A 19990-nucleotide genomic window follows, 5' to 3' on the forward strand; every position below is an offset into this window, starting at 1 on the left:
TGCCATTTTATTTATAACTGCAATTTTGTTCACAGCATAGTCTGTATTTTTCTGCATTGGCCCTTTCAACGAGTCGAAAATAATGAGTGACGTTTAATTTCAGGATTTGTCAACAAATACAAAATGTTATCAATACATTAACTAGTATTTGCGTAGTTTTGGATTGCCGAAGTGAACATTTTTATTGCCGACAATAGAAATTGCATTGCCGATAAAAGAACAAGTGCCTCGTGACTTTGGTGAGGAAAAATAGAAGATTAAGAGAATAAAATAGTGTTTTGTGTATAATAACTAATAGATGAAGAGTGCTCAAATGTAGTTCAGGTGTCTCCTGCTAATTGTTATGTTCTATTGTTGCGTAAAATTGCCCTCTTAAAAATTCTGCTGCCTAGGCTGCCGACAATACGTAAGTTCCCCTATGTTATGTACAAAATCTCAAACAATCCTATCTACAAAAACCTTTACGTAATCAATGAATGGCCTCCTCTAAGTATTGATTAGTTTTTGCTGAAGTATATCGACCAATAGTGGACTTTTGGCTATTTCACTGTAGAGTATGTCTGGAAAACTTTAAACGGTTAGATCAAGATGATATGCTATTTCAAATGTTATATCAATAAAAGTCTCATTGATAGTTAACATTAGCTATTTTAACGAATCCATTATTGGGAAATTTACCCTGTATGATAAATAAATAGATTATCACCTTTAATTCGGATGCTAAAAGCTTGTTCAGCTTGGATGCTCGACTCAGAAGCTCATTATGTGAGAGTTTGCCAAAAACATCTTTAAATTTGTCTACGACAATATGAGCTATGATTTTCTTTTGAAAGAACTTTTGATATGTTGTTTTTTTGCGAGGATTTGCTTTCCTTTGGCCGAATTATGAATGAGGAATCGCGCTGAATAATTTGCATGATCCATAGCACGATTCATAATCTCTGGATGTTGTTTACTCTGAATAACGTTACGCTGAAATGAACGGGTTTCAGCGGAGAGGACACGGGAGGAAGGTTCTAAAAAATATGGTATTATTTTTTGAAACTTTGTAATTAAGTGTAAAATATCTGCCTATCTGTGAATTTCGCCAGACTATCAATCCATGGTTAACTTTTGTCCTATCGTCAAGATATAGTTTACAAAGATAGATTATTGATTATTGATCTTACCAAGAAACTTGTTGATTACTTCGATCGAGACCTGGAATGATTGCACACACAGCAATGCTCTGACACCTACTTCTTCGTACAATATTTCTGCCTCTTTGTTATCATCGTCTTCGTGGGCAATTGGGTCCGAACCCTCCGAATCAAATTTGTCGGGCTCTACTTCTCTTTTGGGATTCATAGTGGCTTGACCTCAAGCGCTAATTAATCCTATATTAGAAAACGTAGAATATATGAAAAATTGTTTTAAAACTTTGATGGAATAGGCTCTTTGTGAAGTGAGTGATATAGTATCGGTCATTCCCTAACAAAAAATCACAGACAAACAGACGTCACACTCTCATCATTGTCCATCGACCACCTTTTTAACGATCGATTCAAAAATATGGTAGGTGGCCAATCCACCACCCGCAGCGCTCGCATCGTTTTTGTTCGTATTTGACGTTTACACACTATCGCCATCTGTTGGTCCGTCGGCCAAATACACCGATTTTAGCATTGGGCGTACATGTCCTTGCGCCTATAATTTTTATCGAGATTTGTTCAAGTGTTACGTCTGTTTGTGTTTGAAAAAATATTGCGAAATAGACGACATAAGTGATGATTCAAATATTACGTAACGCAAAATTTGTCAATTTTTGGGGGTGGTTGCCCACCTAACAGCATTTGTATGGAAAATTTATTTTTTTTGTGTGGACCGTAACACTACGATAGACCCCCTCGCTCCTCCTATTGCGTTATGTAATATTTGAATGAACCCTAAACGAATTTCAGCTACTTGTCATCAAATACAGGGCTGGTAGCAAATGACTGTCTTGAAAATAAGAGTCCAGACAGGAACCAATTAGAAACCGAAAAGAGACCAAGCAGGAACCAAAGAAAATAAATAAAAGGAAACCAGAAATGGAAGCTTTACAGTGTTTGTTTTTGATAATCTGACCAGACATGTCTCTAATGATATTTTTACCAGTGTTTGGAAATTCCTCGTGACATTATGACAAGAATAGCTGCTTCTAATACTGTATGCACGATTTTCGATTCTTGGAATGCGTCCAAAATTTGGAATCCATTTTTTGGGAGTTTAATTTTCAAATTTAATAAAAATTTCTTATATATGACAAATATGGCTCCACGGATTTGTTATAATTTCTTACAAAATTTTCACTCATGATTTCTTCAAGATTTAAGTAAGAAGTTTTTGTAAGAATACTTTCAGGAATTACCCAAATCATTGCTTTAGAAAAAAAAAATCACATATTTATATACGAATGTCTTTATCTAGCAAATTGTCAAAGAATTAATTAAAAAACTACTGATAGAATTTCTGAAAATAGACGGGAAATGTTCCTAAAGAAAACTCTTAAGTAAAACCTAATCAGGGCTGGTAGTGATTGAATGCCTTTAAAGTAGGAACTTTAGAGACCTTCCCAACAAAAATTCACCTATTTAACAAACTCCATCATGACATTTCTAGTCAGAATCATGTTTAATAACATTTTAAAGATTTTACTGGCCAACCTTTGTTCAGGCGTTGTTCACATAAATTTGGAGAAACTTTAAAGCATGTCGTTGAATACCAACTTTATGTTTCAGGCTTAAACACGTTTTACAAGCATTCAGCTCAGCTTTTATACGGCTGGATTTTTACACCACTCCTTGGAGCGTGGCATGATTTGTGTGTACCAAATTGAATGGTCATTACAAGAGCAAACTATATTTTTGCAATTTCTCATCGTAATTAGGCTGTTTTTCAACACACCAATATGTCATGAAACGGCCTACTTTCCTGCACTGAAGTATGCAGTTCGGGAATAGTCATTGTGCAACGCTTTCTCATTACGCAACTGTTTCGATTTGCGTAATGAATCATAACACAACAAGTTTTCAGAAATTGTAAAATGATGGTGAATGCATTTCGATATGATTTCTGATATCCTGAAATGGTCTTTCATAAAATTGCAAAAAATGTTGACGTAACTCGATGCAGAACTCGATTTTTGCAGCACTCGTCGTAATTATTCTACTCGCCAAGCTTCGTAGGATAGATTTACGACTCGTGCTGTAAAAAACATCATTCTGCAACTTGTTACGTAAACTACTATTTCATACTAGGGGGAGGGGGTCTCCTATATTGACCCACCCTCCCTCTCGTTGTACCACCTCCTTTCTAGCACCAATGCATATAATATCTCATGTCAGCTTTTGAATGAGCATAATTTTTAACATTTTGAAAGACCAAGTATAAATAGTGGGCCGGTCTTAGCGAGAATTTCTCATCTAAAATTAACTACTAGAACAACATTGGCATGTCATATTTAGATTCTGTAAGATTTGACCAATTGCTGCGAGCTGTTCATTAAATCTGCAATCACGTCGCGTTTCGTGAAGATTGTCTTCAGATCTTCTCTTATGTCAATCAAGCCAATATTAAGTTTTGTTTGTCAGAACTTCGCTCCTTCTCGGAATACTTAGTTTAAATGTTTATTTCTGTTTTTCAAAGTAATCTTTTATTAATGGAGGCTGACCAAGATTATTTTATTAACAGCTATTCAAAAAGTATTAAGAAAGCATCAGTTATGATTGTAACTGGTAACTTTTTCTATATTAGTAATTTAAACATTGAAATGCATTCGGAACTCAAACCCCAATTTCGCATATTTTGTCCGTTTTCCGAAAATTTAGCCGCAGAATTTAGCTATAGTGTGACCTCTTTTGCAAGGCTTATTTATTGCTGAGCAAAGTGTTTGTTAATCGTTATTTTGACCTCTTTTGGACCGAAGCTGAATTAGGAGTTTATTAAATACTTATTCAGCTATAAATCATGTTTATGTTTAGCATGTGGAAATAGTGCGAAGCAAGTAAAACGTTAGTTCGTCTTTTAAATATTTCTTTTTACATACACATTTGTTTTTTATTGGGGAAACATGTCTTGTTCAGCTCATTAGTAAAACAATCTTGACCAGTCAAATGAGAATCTTTGGAAACGTTTGATAAGTGGCGATTTAACTTCTATTACGTGTTTACCGCTACGATTTTTGTAAATGCTTAAAAAACCCTAAGTATCACCCTCTATATCATTTGGACTGTAACACCGAAAAAACGGAAAATTCAATTAGAATAATTACAAATCGTGTTGACCACTCGCAAACCACACATTCAATCTCACCCAAACTTATTTTTCGCCACAGACCATGACCTCACCTTTCATTTTTACGGTGACCTTCACCATCGGCTTCTGATGACGGCAAAAACGTGTGTGCCTAAGTTACATGTGCCAAAAGTTTCTATTTCTACCGAGTCTTGCGTCGTGTGTCGTGAGTGAAGATTGGGAAGAGAACGAAAGCCTACTAAAAGCTTTTTTGGCATGGTGACAAGTCTCCACGTCTTGCGAAATGGCGTTTCCTTTTATAGCCACGGGTGTTCCCACACGTTTTGGGGTACTGTCGGGAGTAGTTGCTATACGTTCAACAGGTTTAATTTTGCCTTGTCCGACATGAACTTTTTCGGGTTGTCCAGGTGTAGGAGTTGCAGCTACGAGTTGGCGCAACAGGAATGAGATCATTTTGTTTTGTTCTGGCGGGATTCTTACTGCTGCGAAGGAGATTTAATGCAAGTTCAAATTGTTATTGTGTATATGTAAAATAATAAATGCAGTATGATTAACTCTCAATCGATTACCTTAAAAAATTCTACTTTTTTTGTTTACAATATCAAAACTACAGTCGACACACATATTTTGTTAATTTGTAGGTGTTGCTTCGATTCATCTTCATCTTAACAGCAAATTCTGTTGAAAAGTGCTACCTGTAAGATGTTTGAGGGCTTTTCTGTTTTCCACAACAGAATAACTAGATAAAAGAAATGAACCTATAATGTTCAATATGGCACTAACTATTTTAAATACAAAGTTTAACATTATGAAAAAAATGAAATTGAAATTAATGAAATTTTAAAATATAATAAAAGAAATATTAATCAAAACAATCCACATAAATCATCACTGTTATATGGCAGAGATGCATCACTGATCACATGCAACATGTTGCCGCACTGGTATCATGCAACACTCCCAAGTTCCGCACAGAACGCTGCATGCGACGAACGAAACCGACGAAGCAAATGTAAACAAAAACAAAGTGGGCCGGCGATTTTCCTTGGTTAGCTGCGGAATGATTCGCCTACTGCGACGAAGACGACGATGATCAACCGGCCACCCAAATATGTGTTCGACGGACAGACGAACGGCTTCGCAGCACGACGACTACGATGACGTCACGCCGCCTTTGCTTCCAGTCAGTAGTGATCCAACTTAACTTGTTCTCTTCGCTTCCCAATCTGACTGATCGGCTCAAAGTTTGTAGTCTCCAGTCATTTGCAAACAGCGGTCGCGACCAGACTTCGTTTCTCCCCAACCGATCTCGTTGCTCGTTTCCGAAGTTAAAGGTTTCCGTCCATTGTTGCGTGCTTCTCTTCAGTGTTGTGCAGTGTTGCATTCCGTTGCGAAGGTTGTCGAGTGTTTGTTATTGTTCCGACGCAGTGAAATTTAGGTAAAAGTTTAACAACAACGAAAAAGTGCTGAAAGTGCGACGTTTTTAAACGAAAATAGCAGTTGGTGCATTTTGAGGTAGAGTGTGATTTAACCGCAGCCGAAATTCAAATTTTTGGCCAAACACAACTCCGTTCAAGCGTGACATCGCGGCGACAGGCAAACAATACGACTCAATGTACCGTGAATTTTAATTAAATTACCTGGAAACAACATAAAATAATCTCACACACTGAAAATATTTTCTGTTTTCATATAACTTAATCATTCGTTTGAACTACGAAATCTTTCGTTGTTTTCTGCAATAAAATTATATTGTATCGAACATTTCGTAATCGAAAAACATTTATTTCATATCATGAATGAACATTGAAACACAATCTAGGTACGAATTCTTCATAAAACAGTACAGAATCTTAATGCTCAAGTGCATACGACGAAATGGGTTCAACAAATAATCAATTTCGTGATATTAAACAATTTGTATCCAAAGCGAGTAGTAGTGAAAGACAATCATAAAAATATATGAATACACTCATCAACAAAAAGTGAAACATGTGTTTCACTAATATTTCATAAATTTTTCGAATCGTGAGATGGTTTCAAGTTCAAATATTTCGTATGGTGAATGAAAACGGCATCAAATGTCATTTTAAAAAATGATTATTACAAGAAATACGAAAAGCAGTTTTCAGTGCATGAACCAACGCAAGAATTGTTGCAGAATTGCGAATACCAAATTTGATGTGAATAATGGGCCCGGCTCCAGGGGAGGCCAGTCGAAGGATGATTCAACGCGAGAGAGAGTCAGAGAAACGATGACGACGGCGTACTATGGGGTATTTGAACAATATAGCTGGCCAAATGTATTTCAATGCGTTCTTTGCAATCTTGATTTTCAGTTAGTTAGCTGAACGCGTTAAAAAATGGCATGTTTTTTTTGCAATAACTTTGCATATCAGCCTACTTTCTGTCAAAAGACGGACTAGTTTTCCCACCAACAAAAACGGTACTGAAAAGTGACACTTTCCAGCACTGTTTCACAACGGTGCTGAAAAGTAGAACTTTCCACTCTGTTTTGGGAGTTGACAATAGTAGTTTACGGAACAAGTTGCAGAATGACAATTTTTACAGCACGAGTCGTAAATTTATCCTACGAGGCTTGTCGAGTAGGATAATTACGACGAGTGCTGTAAAAATCGAGTTCTGCAACGAGTTACGTACAACATTTTTTGTAATTTCGTTGAAGACCAATTGAGGGTATCAGAAATGATATCGGAAAGCATTCACCATTGTGTTGCGTAATGAGACAGCGTTGCGTAATGAATCATTACAGCACTGATTTCAGTTGCGTAATGACAATTCCTGCACTGCATACTTCAGTGCAGGAAAGTAGGCCGTTTCATGACAGATTGGCGTGATGAAAAACAGCCTATTACGATGAGAAATTGCAAAAATTCATAATTAAGTACGCCAATGGCGTAGCTAGGGTTTTTGGGGCCCGTAGCGGAGTCAAATTCGGGGACCCTTCAAAAAGGTGTTTGTACCAATTGACTAATAAATGAATAGAAATAATAATATATGTTCAATCAATAGTAATATTTAGAATTGTTGAAGTCGTTTTTGACGTTTTATTCAGTAATTAAAATGTTAATTAATGAAGGGAAATATGCCGACACAACCACTTCAGGGGTTTCAAGTGACTAAAAACACTCGAGAAACCTCATGTCAGAAAAATGAGACCAAAAGGGGACTGAAAAGGAAACACGTTTCAATAAGGATTCATCAAGTAATCCCACCACACAACTCTAAAAACGTCTTTCTAAAAGTGTCTGTGGGATTTAATGATTTTATTCTGAAATTTCATCAGAATATAATTTAGATCTCTGCTTAAAGTTTCCTCCAGCTATCAATTCTAAAATTTCTTCAGAAGTACATTGATCGATTCCTTCATAGATTTCCCAAGGAATACCTCTAGGGTTTCCATTGGAGGAAGTTTGAAGAATTCGACCAGAACTTTTTTCAATGAAACAATCAGAAAATTTCCCAAAGAAATACTCAAAAATTGTTACAAGATTTGTCCAAAAAGATGCTAAGTACATTTTTAGGAATTATTGGAGGGAATTCCCCATAAATCAAATAGATATAATGCTAAAGGAAATCCTATATATATCACTGATGAAACACAGAATGAATTCCTACAAAAGAGAAGTCTTTTAAAGATCTCCTGATCTCTTCTGGACTTTCGAGAGGGTCTTTTATGAGTCTTCAGATAAATTACTAACGAAATTATTGTTAAATAAACTAAACAAAATTTTTCTTAAGAAAATCACTGAAAATTTTGAAGGAACTACAGTCTTCTACTCACTTAGTCTATTGTCTTGGAGGAACTACAGGAATAAATGCTGTATTATGTGATGTAAGCATTTTTTGAATTGTCCAAGTGAAATTTGCTTCAAAAATAATTCTATAAATCTTTGAAAAATATACTAATTTATGGAGAAATTTTGAGGCAACCTTGATAATATTTCTTGTAAAAATCCTGGAAGAATTTCTTATGGATTTTGTGGTATAGTTTATGGAAGAATTTATGAATCTGTGGGGTAATTCTTGAAGGATTGGTTTTGAAAACGTCTGGAAATTTGCCATACGAGCCTTCGAGGAATTATTATATTATTTTTCGAAATAATAATACACGAATTTACATCAATCCTAGAATAATCGTTTGTTCTTTTTCTGAAAAAAATCTGTAGAAATATATTCAAGGTATTGTGATTATCTGGAGAATATTTCTGAAGGAATATCGTACAAAATCTGAGAGAATTTTCAATGTCTGGTGGTGGATTGGTGAAGGATTTTCTGGAGCTAATTTTGAAGCAACTCGTCTTAGCATATCCTAAAAAATCATTCAAGGAATTTCAAGACGAACTCCTGAGAGAATTTCTAGAGGAATTTTTATAACAATTTCTGGAGAGTTCTCAATTTCTAATGCTATTAAAAATTTTCTTTTGTTTTCGGGCCCTTAAGCACTTTGTGCGAACCGCACCCACCGCACCCCCCATAGCTACGCTTCTGAGAGTGCCTTCATTAAACTTGCTTCTAATTGTACATCTGTTGAACAATAAAAATTCGTCAGAATTAGGCAATCCGAAATCAAATGAAGAATTGTGAGTAAAAATAGGATCCACATTTCAAAAAATATTTCAACTATAAAGGTAGAAGAATATCTTTATGTTGAGATCAGTGGCGACTAGTAACCTCACTTTCAACCTGTTCTACGACTCTAAAAATGGCTATTTCGACAAATTTAGATTATAAACCAAAAAGCTAATTATTGAAATCGTCTTTTCTAACAAATCTCTACTCATTACATGCAAATTTGTTGCTGAAATTCAAGAATTTCTATTTGTGGAACAGGTAGATTTGAGGTTAGGGAATCGCCGCTGGTTGAGATTATTATTCTGTTAATTACTATTACTTACACACAAAGAGTTGTTTCGAAGTAAAATTAATTTATATTTGAATGCAAGTCTTTATTTTCAATGGAAGGTCCCTAAAACGTTTTTTTAATCAATATGACCTCTAAATCCACTTTTTCTACTTGAACCTACAAAAAAAACCTTTGGGGTGCGCGTTTATTCTACAGGTTAGTCAGGAATTCAAACTCAGATTCCTCGAGAAAAGCCTTCAGGAACTCTTGTGATGATTTCTTCAAAGATGCCTTCTGTAATACTTTTAGAGACTGCTACAGGGAACCTCCAAGCTAACCTCTAAAAATTCCTCCACAAATTTTGCAGAAATTCTTCCAGTGAATGTCATGAGATGCTTGAACAAATTCCTTTAGAAATTGCTCAAGGTGATCCACTGCCAACGCTACTACCTGTAGTAATATCAACAGACATCACTCTATAAATTCACCCACAAACTATCACAAGATTTTCTCCAGATATCATTAATAGATATTTATCCTTCCACAAATTTCTCCAATTGTTACCGTAGGTGATGATTCCAACAGGAGTACTTTCAAAAAAATCCACAAAGGTTTATTTCAGAATCTTTAACCAATTTTTTTGGGATTTTTCTAAAAAACTTTACAAGAATTCCATTGTTTTTAACTCTAGACTAGTTTATCTCGAAATCAACGACTTCACTTCCCTTCCGAAAGAAGTCGTCATTATAACCTTAAGTTTATAAATGACTTTCTCGGGGATGGGATTCGATCCTCGGTCCTTGGCGTGTGTTATATCCCCAACACCGTAATTAAATCTATTGATAATGCAGAATAGGCCCTAAACTAATGTGTGAGACTTAGTTTGATGGGAATAGCACGATTTAATCACGACTAAACCTTTTTTTAACAATCTTTAAGTTTCCATACAAAATTTGGCGTTTGGTCAGATACAATACTTTTCCAAATCATCAAAAAGTACCTTTTTGTTAACGAAACCACAGACAAACAGACGCAACCGCTAGAATAATTGTCAATTTAAAACATAGTCACGTGAACATTTACGGCCAATGCTAAAAATACTTCATTTGGCCAACCGGTATTTAGATGGCGGTAGTGAGCAAATGTCAAACTCGAACAAAAATAATGCGAGCGCCACGAGTAGCCCATCGGCCAACTACCACTTATTAGAATTGGGCGCTATTATGCTGTGCGATGGAAATAATTAAAGTGTTACGTCTGTTTGTCTGTGACGAAACTATTACAAACCTAGTTTTATCGTATTTTGTAGCTCCTAAACGGATTTCTGTTGTACATCAAGCACATAAATCCGTAAGCAAGATGTGCTATGATATTTTTGAAAGCGACAATAGATTCAGTAACCTCATATAATGTAAATAGCAATATTTTGGTGTTTCAGAAAAAAAAAACTCGTTCTGCTGTGTTATTGATTGAATTCTGGAAGATGTTCTAAACGGGAGAAAATCCTAGAGAAAACGGTGGAAAAATAACTAAATGAATTCTGGAAGGACTCAGCACTTTCTTGGATCATTTATGAAAGAATCTTTGAATAAGTACTTGATATGCTGTGATACAATTTAGTCAAATTCCATGTTGAATTCTTTAAGGTATCTGAAACAGATTTTTTGGAGGAATCCCTTAGGAAGTCCCTATAGCAATCACTAAATGAACTCCTAAAGCAATTTTTGGAGTAATATCTAAAGAAACCTTTGAGCATATACCTAAATTTATTTGATTTGATTAAAATCCTGAAAAATATGTATATAGTAATGTAAGTTGTAATATCAGCTGGGATTGAATTGTTTGCTTCGCGAAGCACATTACGAGTGTAAACCAATGCAAAATATTCATGACAGACTCGTAAACAGGCTTGTCGTATGAAAGTTCGCACCCGCCTGCTCTGGAGTACATACCAAAAGAGTTAACAAAAAGTTCGCGAGTAACCGAACAAGTTGTGCTTTATATTATGGTTTTGACAGAGAAATCAATTGTATGCTTATCCATCGACAGTAACCCAGGTAACATTGGTAGCTGAATAACAGCTTCTTCAGGTGAAAAGAGGCTGTTTAAACAGCATTTTATCTACCAATGTTACTTGGGAAACTACCAGTTTGTAGTCAAAAAAACCTTATAAATCAGCTGCACAGCTCCGAACACGATCACGTTTCACATAAGCGTCGTATACTCGCGAGTACGAAAGATGCAAGTAAATCAGCACTCTGATGTTCTCGAACTTTTTTTGTTTTTGTTCCGGTTCAGCAGACATGTTCGCCACCTTTCATTACTGAATATCACTACTAGGGACTTCGAAAACAATTCTTAGAAATATTTTTCAAGAGATATCCAGTTAGAGTCCAGGATAGTTTTGGATCCTGTTTGATCTCTTTTTGGTTTCTTTTGGCCTGAAGTCTGAAGACACTCAGCCACAACCAGCCCTGCCCTTGGAGATTCAAAACATCTAACAACAAATCTTTTATTTATAAAATATGAACATTAATAAAGGTTCGTGTCTAACGGTGGAATCTATTTGAGGAATAATCCGATTGATTGCGTTACAGTCATCTCTTCATAACTTTATATTCATAATTATAGATCCATGTTAAAAGTTCTTTTTCATGGCTTCCCTTATAGTCTCTTAAAGCGCAGTTGCATTGATTTTATGTTTTATTCTGGTCGACCATTCATTGGCGCCAATTGGGTATCGACTGTTAAAAAAAACTAATTGGGTACATCAGTCCAAAACACTAACAGTTGGCACCAGCGGCAAAAACAACAGATAACAACCTTTCGAACATTCAGTTTCTCTCACTGGCCGAGCGGCGACACTGATATTTGTATACCACTCACTGATCGCCCTACGCTCTTTTCTCAAATTTATCCAATTTTCAACACAAGCACATGGAAGAATGGTAGTCGAGAACTGTTAAAACGTGTGGAAAGTAATTAAAAACTTTAATTACTTACAATAAGGAAACTGGATAAATGAAAGTAGTGATTAGAAATCAAACGTTTTAATTACGTATAAAACTAGCGTGGTGCTTTCTTTGCTTCAAGATCTATTTTTACTACCACTGAAAAACAGCCATCTATGGCCTTTTAGTTTTGAATATCGCCCTATTGACAACTCCAGATAGCCCTTAATCTGGTGAATATCTTTGCCGAAGGCACTAAACTGATAGCCGATAAGGATCTTAAGATGGAAAAGATTAATGATTTATTTTTACTAGCTCCAATAAGCGGATGAATTCCCAATCAGACCCTTAACCGACAGACCAACCTTCCAGCTGATAAGGATTTAGAGATACAGATGATTAAATAAAATTTGTCACTAACGCCACCTAACAGATGAATTCTCAGTCAAATTTATCATCGCCAGATAGCCCTTGATCTGCTGAATAACTTTGCCAAAGACACCAACCTTCTAGCTTATTTGGATGTGGAGATATCCGTTTGAGGCCAATTTTGGACCCCTCCTGTCCACGCGTCTGTTTGTGCCACACGCAGAACATGATTTCAGAATATGAACGAATTTCAAATAGTTATTTATGCAACAAGTTGCAAAATGATGATTTTTTTAGCACTAGTTGTACATTTACAACTAAGTGCTGAATACAACGAGTGCTGAAAAAATTGAGTTTTGCAACGAGATGCATACAACATTTTTTTGCTATTTCGAAAAATGTCGTTTCAGCTGGATGAACTCTTAAAGTAATAACAAACATTTCAAGAGAACCCACATGGGCATACATCCATGCGTAGTTTAAATTCAGTATTTTTCAATCATGTAGGCTGTGATAAGTACCCATGAATGTCACAAATTTTCACACTCCCATCGGTATCATGCACATCTTTATTCCCTATTGGAGGAAAGAACAGGTAAGACAGAACAAACAATAGCTGACTACAAATGCTGGACGATCCGATCCCATCACAATCACCAGCTTGTGTGGGAACCAGATTGCACAAAGGATATAGACTCGAGTGAAGTGACCGCCGTGTAAACCAAATTGAAAGTCACTTCACTTTAGTCGTGAATTGTCACGACACCGACAATTCTCACCTTATGCCAGTCATAGATAGAAACAAAAAATCAGATGCAATTGTGCTTATTTTGTGCGGCATGTGAGGCATTGACGTCACCCGAGGTGAGAACGACTCGTCTCGACTCACACGCCGCGCAGAACGCCTACCAAAATAGTACTGAAAAGTGCTACTTTTCAACACCGAAAAGAGTACATGAAAGTACACTTTTCAGCATTGTTTTTTCGGTAGGAAAAGTAGGCCGTTATGTTGATCAACTTTACAATAAAAAGTTGATTGATTTGCAACGGAATTGCAAAAAATAACTTTTGGCCAGCTAGCTTCGCCCAATACCCCTTAGTGCGGGCGACGATAGCGACCGGATTGAGGGTGTGACATTCCGTTACGCCTTTTCGTTCGCGCGCGGAATTCGATGTGCCCTTCCCCTCGTTTATGTTCATTGTTTTCGCGACAGGGAGGTAGCTTTTGCATGAGAGCCGCCAGGCGTTCACTTAATTAATCAGTCATTCTGGAGTGCTGCGCTTTTTATATACGCTTGCTTCGATTGGTGTACTGAAAATGGACGAAATTAATTTCCGATGAAATTTGCACTCAATCCCGGCGGATTAAGTGTTTGCAGGCTCTCCCTCTCTCCAGATAGCCATAGCGGTAAATGTGCCGCTTTTCTGCAAGACCAAGCTGAGGGTCTAGCGTTCGATTCCCACCAGAAATTTTCTCGTTTCCCCTGGGCATAGAGTATTATCGTACCTGCCACATGATATAGACATGCCAAAATGGTCAATATAGGCGAAGAAAGCTCTCAGCTATTAACTGTGGAAGTGCTCGTAAGAACACTAAGCTGAGAAGCAGACTTTATCCCAGTTGGGACGTATAGCCAGAAGAAAAGAAGTATCGCTCTTGCCAGTCGGGTGCCGAAAGGGCCGACAGCGGTGAAAGGCTGTGACCGCCGGTGGTGAGAATTGTGAATGCGCTCACTGTTTCCGCCAAGACGAGTTAACTGACAGCACTCATTCGAGTGTGTTTGATCGCATTATCGGTTTGTTTGGCAAAGGCTTTTACATCCATTTACTTACTCCAATCGGAAACAGATTTAAATGGACCGGAAATACAGTCGGTCAGTGGAGTGATAGCTATTTAAATTGAAGTAGGATTCGTCCGGGTCGCGTAGTTCGGTAACGAAAAGAGTATCGATCATCTATAACCATGCTCATGGATTAATTTTAAATTTTATCTTTATCGTTTACCACATTCGTTTTAAACAAGCCTTTCCCATTACAGTATTTTCTTGTGGAAGTGCAGAGGACTCCTCGGCTTCTATAATGCAAGTAACACGTCAACATTTTCCTCCCATCCTCAAATTGTCCTGTATTGGAAGCAGCCGGCGTCGTCTAGCTATATCATAATAATCAGTACACCAATATTTACACATAGAGGATAGGTACTGCTGATCCTTAGTAGCGTCTGTTGGTTTCCTGTGTAATTACAGCTGGTCTTACAATAACAGAGTAGTAACTGTGGACAGTCAATCATGCTCATGCTTGTGCTCATACCTTTAAAACAAGTTATATCAAGCTGTATAGATCGCGAGAGTATTTATATTTTCAATTACACATATGAATCGATTTCTTAACTACAAAAAGCTCCAACAAAATTATTTTGGAACAAATAACTCATTTTCAAAGACCGTTCGAAGGTCATCGCCTCCAGTTTCTTCTAAACGATTTAACCATTCCAAAATCGGAAAATCTTCCCATTTTTGTCCTCACGACCTCAGGCTTTTTTCGGATAGTTCCATTATGTCTATACTTCCTCGGAGTAGTTTACTGGCTACTCCTCCTGACTGTCTGTATCTATCTCTCGTGCAACAGGTCCCGCCAACGAATGGAGCCACGCTATGTCCAAAGGGGGTTATAATGTAACTTTCATGTACTAGAAAAAAATCTCGATCCTTTATCGATCCTACGTGTTTTGCAGACGAAATTACACACGTTCCGCTCTTACCCAACTAGATTTTTCACTTTTAGAACGTTTTACAAAACGGCGTAAGTAAGAATTTCAATTTTCGCAACCCAACCGCAACTTTCACCGCTCCGTTGTATGGAGAGACAAAGTGACTTAACAACGAATCAAAACAAAACACTACTTGAGCCGACTTTACACTGGTAGAAAAACGTCGAAAGTAACTGAATGAAACGGCTTATGATTTTGTTATAAGCTGATTGTATGCAAAATTTAAGCGATTTACACGGCGAAAAAATGTTAAAAAGGTGATTCATTTTAAAACAGTTTTCGAAGACAGGTTGTGATTCTTCTTAATTAGTTTTCTCAAAACCGTATGAACTTGAACTTATTTGGCTTTACATCAATTATCTTGATAAAGCCTCGCCAACAATATTTCGCCAATTCCCTCGGTTCATGGCCGCTTCTCTCCATCCTCGACTGTGACCCACGCTCTCCAGGTCCTGGTGTACCTGGTCAATCCACCTAGCTCGCTGCGCCCCACGCCTTCTTGTTCCGACCGGATTCGTGGCGAACACCATCTTTACAGGGTTGTTGTCCGGCATTCTTGCAACATGCCCTGCCCAGCGTATCCTTCCAGCTTTAGCTACCTTCACGATACTGGGTTCGCCGTAGAGTTGAGCGAGCTCGTGGTTCATCCTTCGCCGCCACACGCCGTTCTCCTGCACGCCGCCGAAGATCGTCCTTAGCACTCGGCGTTCGAAAACCCCAAGAGCTTGCAAGTCCTCCTCGAGCATAGTCCACGCCTCATGCCCATAGAGGACTACCGGTCTTATGAGCGTTTTGTACATCGTGCATTTGGTGCGGGGGTGAATCTTTCTTGACCGCAGTTTCTTCTGGAGCCCATAGTAGGCACGACTTCCACTGATGATGCGCCTTCGTATTTCCCGACTAACATTGTTGTCAGCCGTCAACAAGGATCCGAGGTAGACGAACTCGTCCACCACCTCGAAGGTATCCCCGTCTATCGTAACACTGCTTCCTAGGCGGGTCCTGTCGCGCTCAGTTCCGCCAACCAGCATGTACTTTGTTTTCGACGCATTCACCATTAGCCCGACTCTTGTTGCTTCGCGTTTCAGGCGGGTGAACAAATCTGCCACCGTTTCAAATTTTCTCCCAATAATATCCATGTCGTCCGCGAAGCAAACAAATTGTCCGGATCTCGTGAAAATCGTGCCTCGACTGTTAAGTCCGGCTCTCCGCATGACACCTTCAAGCGCAATATTGAACAACAGGCACGAAAGTCCGTCGCCCTGTCGTAGTCCCCGCCGAGACTCGAACGAACTGGAGTGTTCGCCCGAGATCTTCACGCAGTTTTGCACACCGTCCATCGTTGCTCTGATCAATCTTGTGAGCTTCCCGGGAAAGCTGTTCTCGTCCATGATTTTCCATAGCTCTATGCGGTCGATACTATCGTATGCCGCCTTAAAATCGATGAACAAATGGTGCGTAGGGACCTGGTACTCACGGCATTTCTGGAGGATTTGCCGCACGGAAAAGATCTGGTCCGTTGTCGAGCGGCCGTCGATGAAACCTGCTTGATAACTTCCCACGAACTCGTTTGCTATAGGTGATAGACGACGGAAGAGAATCTGGGATAGCACTTTATAGGCGGCGTTTAGGATGGTGATTGCACGATAATTTTCACACTCCAGTTTGTCGCCCTTTTTGTAGATAGGGCATATAACGCCTTGCTTCCACTCCTCCGGTAGCTGTTCCGTTTCCCAGATTCTGACTATCAGCCGATGCAGACAAGCGGCCAACCTGTCCGGGCCCATCTTGATGAGTTCGGCTCCGATACCATCCTTGCCAGCGGCTTTGTTGTTCTTGAGCTGTTGAATGGCATCCTTAACTTCCCCCATCGTGGGAGCTGGTTGATTTCCGCTATCCGCTGTGCTGACGTAGCCATCGCCTTCGCTGTCCTGACCTTCTGTGCCTGTGTTCTCTGCGCCATTCAGGTGTTCATCGTAGTGCTGCTTCCACCTTTCGATCACCTCGCGTCCGTCCGTCAAGATGCTCCCATCCTTATCCCGGCACATCTCAGCTCGCGGCACGAAGCCTTTGCGGGATGTGTTGAGCTTCTGATAGAACTTCCGCGTTTCTCGAGAACGGTACAGCAACTCCATCTCTTGGCATTCCACCTCTTCCAGGCGGCGCTTTTTGTCCTGGAATAGGCGGGTTTGCTGTTTCCGCTTCAGTCTGTATCGTTCCACGTTTTGCCGCGTACCATGCTGCAGCATTGCAGCCCGCGCTGCATTCTTCTCCTCTAAAACCTCTTGGCACTCCTCGTCGAACCAATCGTTTCTTGAGCTCCGTTCCACATATCCGACAACGCTTTCGGCAGCGTCGTTAATGGCTGCTTTGACTGTCCTCCAGCAGTCCTCAAGAGGGGCCCTATCGAGCTCGCCCTCATCCGGCAACGCTGCCTCAAGATGCTGCGCGTACGCATTGGCGACATCCGGTTGTTTCAGCCGCTCGAGATTGTACCGGGGCGGGCGTCGGTACCGTACATTGTTGATGACGGATAGTTTTGGGCGCAGTTTCACCATCACCAGATAGTGGTCGGAGTCAATGTTGGCGCCACGATAGGTTCTGACGTCGGTTATGTCGGAGAAGTGCCGTCCATCGATCAAAACGTGGTCGATTTGCGATTCTGTCTGCTGAGGTGATCTCCAGGTGTACCGATACGGGAGGCTGTGCTGGAAATAGGTGCTACGAATGGCCATGTTCTTGGAGGCGGCAAAATCTATCAGTCGTAGGCCGTTCTCGTTCGTCAGCCGGTGGGCGCTGAACTTTCCAATCGTCGGTCTGAACTCCTCCTCCTGGCCAACCTGAGCGTTCAAATCTCCTATGATGATCTTGACGTCGTGGCTTGGGCAGCGGTCGTACTCGCGTTCGAGCTGCGCGTAAAATGCGTCCTTGTCATCATCAGTGCTTCCGGAGTGTGGGCTATGCACGTTAATTATGCTGAAGTTAAAGAATCGGCCTTTGATTCTTAACTTGCACATTCGTTCATTGATCGGCCACCACCCGATCACGCGCCTTTCCATATCACCCATCACTATAAAAGCTGTTCCCAGCTCGCGTGTGTTGCCGCAGCTCTGGTAGATGGTATGATTACCTCTAAACGTTCGCACCAATGCTCCTGTCCAGCACACCTCCTGCAGCGCTACGATGTCGAAACCGCGGGTCTTCAGTACATCGGAGAGTATGCGAGTACTTCCAATGAAGTTGAGAGATTTGCAGTTCCACGTACCGAGTTTCCAATCGCTAGTCCATTTTCGTCGCTGTGGTCTTTGCCGATTGTTCCGGTCCGTATTCTCTCGTTGACGTTCCTGTGCTGATGTGTTTTTACGGCTGGCTCGCAGGGCCTGACACCAACCCCCTAGATTTCCGGAGGACCATTCCCCCTAAATGTTCGGAGGGCCATAGTGCGCAGTTTAGCTTAGAGTCCTTCTCTGGCACTCGGACGATGATCAGCCGCCCCTGACATGGGGAACAGACGCTGTTGTGAGCCGCTCCTAACGTGGAGTACAGACGCTCCAGGTTTGCAAAAGCAAACCCCCCCTTCCCTGTCAGCATACGACCAAAGTTCCCACCGGGGGTTGGTTACCCGATCTTCCCCAAGGTTACTCGTACCCCGGCCAGTACCACGAGGAGGTAGGGATAGGAGTTGCTGGGCAAGAGGCTAAGGACCGCACAAAGGGGTCTATTTTATTCCTGCAGGTACGCGAGGTACCAATGGTACGCCATGCCCAGCCATTTACCGCGCCAAATTTGAGTGGATTTTTATAAGATTTTGTTGTTTCTAAATAGCATGGTAAAAGGTAAATTATTGACAGATTTTTTTTATGTACTGTAGATCATGAAACTATTCAAATGTGTAAGTTATTGTGGCATTTGAACGAAAAAAGTATTTAGTTCTACATACGAAATCCAGTTTGGTTGAATTCTATACTTATTGGGGCAAGTGTACCACCTATTTGGTAAACGAAAATTGTTGGCGTGAAATTTATAAAAATGTAATCATCATCATTAAAATCATAATAATAAACCAAAATTGTTGGGGCCCAGATAGCCGTAGCGGTAAACGCGCAGCTATTCAGCAAGACCAAGCTGAGGGTCGTGGGTTCGAATCCCACCGGTCGAGGATCTTTTCGGGTTGGAAATTTTCTCGACTTCCCAGGGCATAGAGTATCTTCGTATCTGCCACACGATATACGCATGCAAAAATGGTCATTGGCATAGTAAGCTCTCAGTTAATAACTGTGGAAGTGCTCATAAGAACACTAAGCTGAGAAGCCGGCTCTGTCCCAGTGGGGACGTAACGCCAGAAAGAAGAATAAACCAAAATGAGACACCAGTAGTGGTTTCTGAAGTATAGTAGGGGAATATCTGACATTTTTGCCCCTAAAGTGATTTTTTTCTCTAAATATTCAAAAATAACTTGTTATTCTGCTTATTAAGTACCGTTTTACATATCTACATCAATATTTTACCGTTATATAGTGCTGATCTAGTGTAGTATTATACACCGCTGTAATATAAGGGTAATACAGATATTCTATTGAATGGAGACAAAAACAATCATTTAAGTTATTCGAATTGAGTAATAGAGAGCTAGGCATGTTTTGAACCTTGTTATAAATCATCCCCTTGTCACGGTAAACTTAAATTATTTTTTTAAATTATCGATTAGCGTATGCTTTGTAAGTAATATGATAAGGAAATAAAGAAAATTTTATTACA

General features: G+C 39.5%; 1 protein-coding gene and 1 long non-coding RNA gene across 2 annotated transcripts in view; one reads left to right on the forward strand and one right to left on the reverse strand.

Moving 5' to 3' along the window:
- Positions 1-1040: 1040 nt before the first annotated feature.
- On the reverse strand, positions 1041-5430 carry LOC110681579. Its single transcript, XR_002503280.1, has 3 exons — positions 4845-5430; positions 4368-4757; positions 1041-1376 (listed from the first exon to the last, which is right to left on the reverse strand). It is a non-coding gene; the product is annotated as an uncharacterized LOC110681579 (long non-coding RNA).
- Positions 5431-5538: 108 nt separating this feature from the next.
- LOC5580206 (zinc finger C2HC domain-containing protein 1C) overlaps positions 5539-19990 on the forward strand; it is a 176051-nt gene continuing 161599 nt past the window's right edge. The window contains exon 1 of the mRNA XM_021857710.1: positions 5539-5790. The gene's annotated coding sequence lies outside the window, so the exon portion shown is untranslated. The remainder of the gene's footprint in view (positions 5791-19990) is intronic.

Source organism: Aedes aegypti, chromosome 1 (genome assembly GCF_002204515.2).
Source record: "Aedes aegypti strain LVP_AGWG chromosome 1, AaegL5.0 Primary Assembly, whole genome shotgun sequence".
Classification (NCBI taxonomy): Eukaryota; Metazoa; Arthropoda; class Insecta; order Diptera; family Culicidae; genus Aedes; species Aedes aegypti.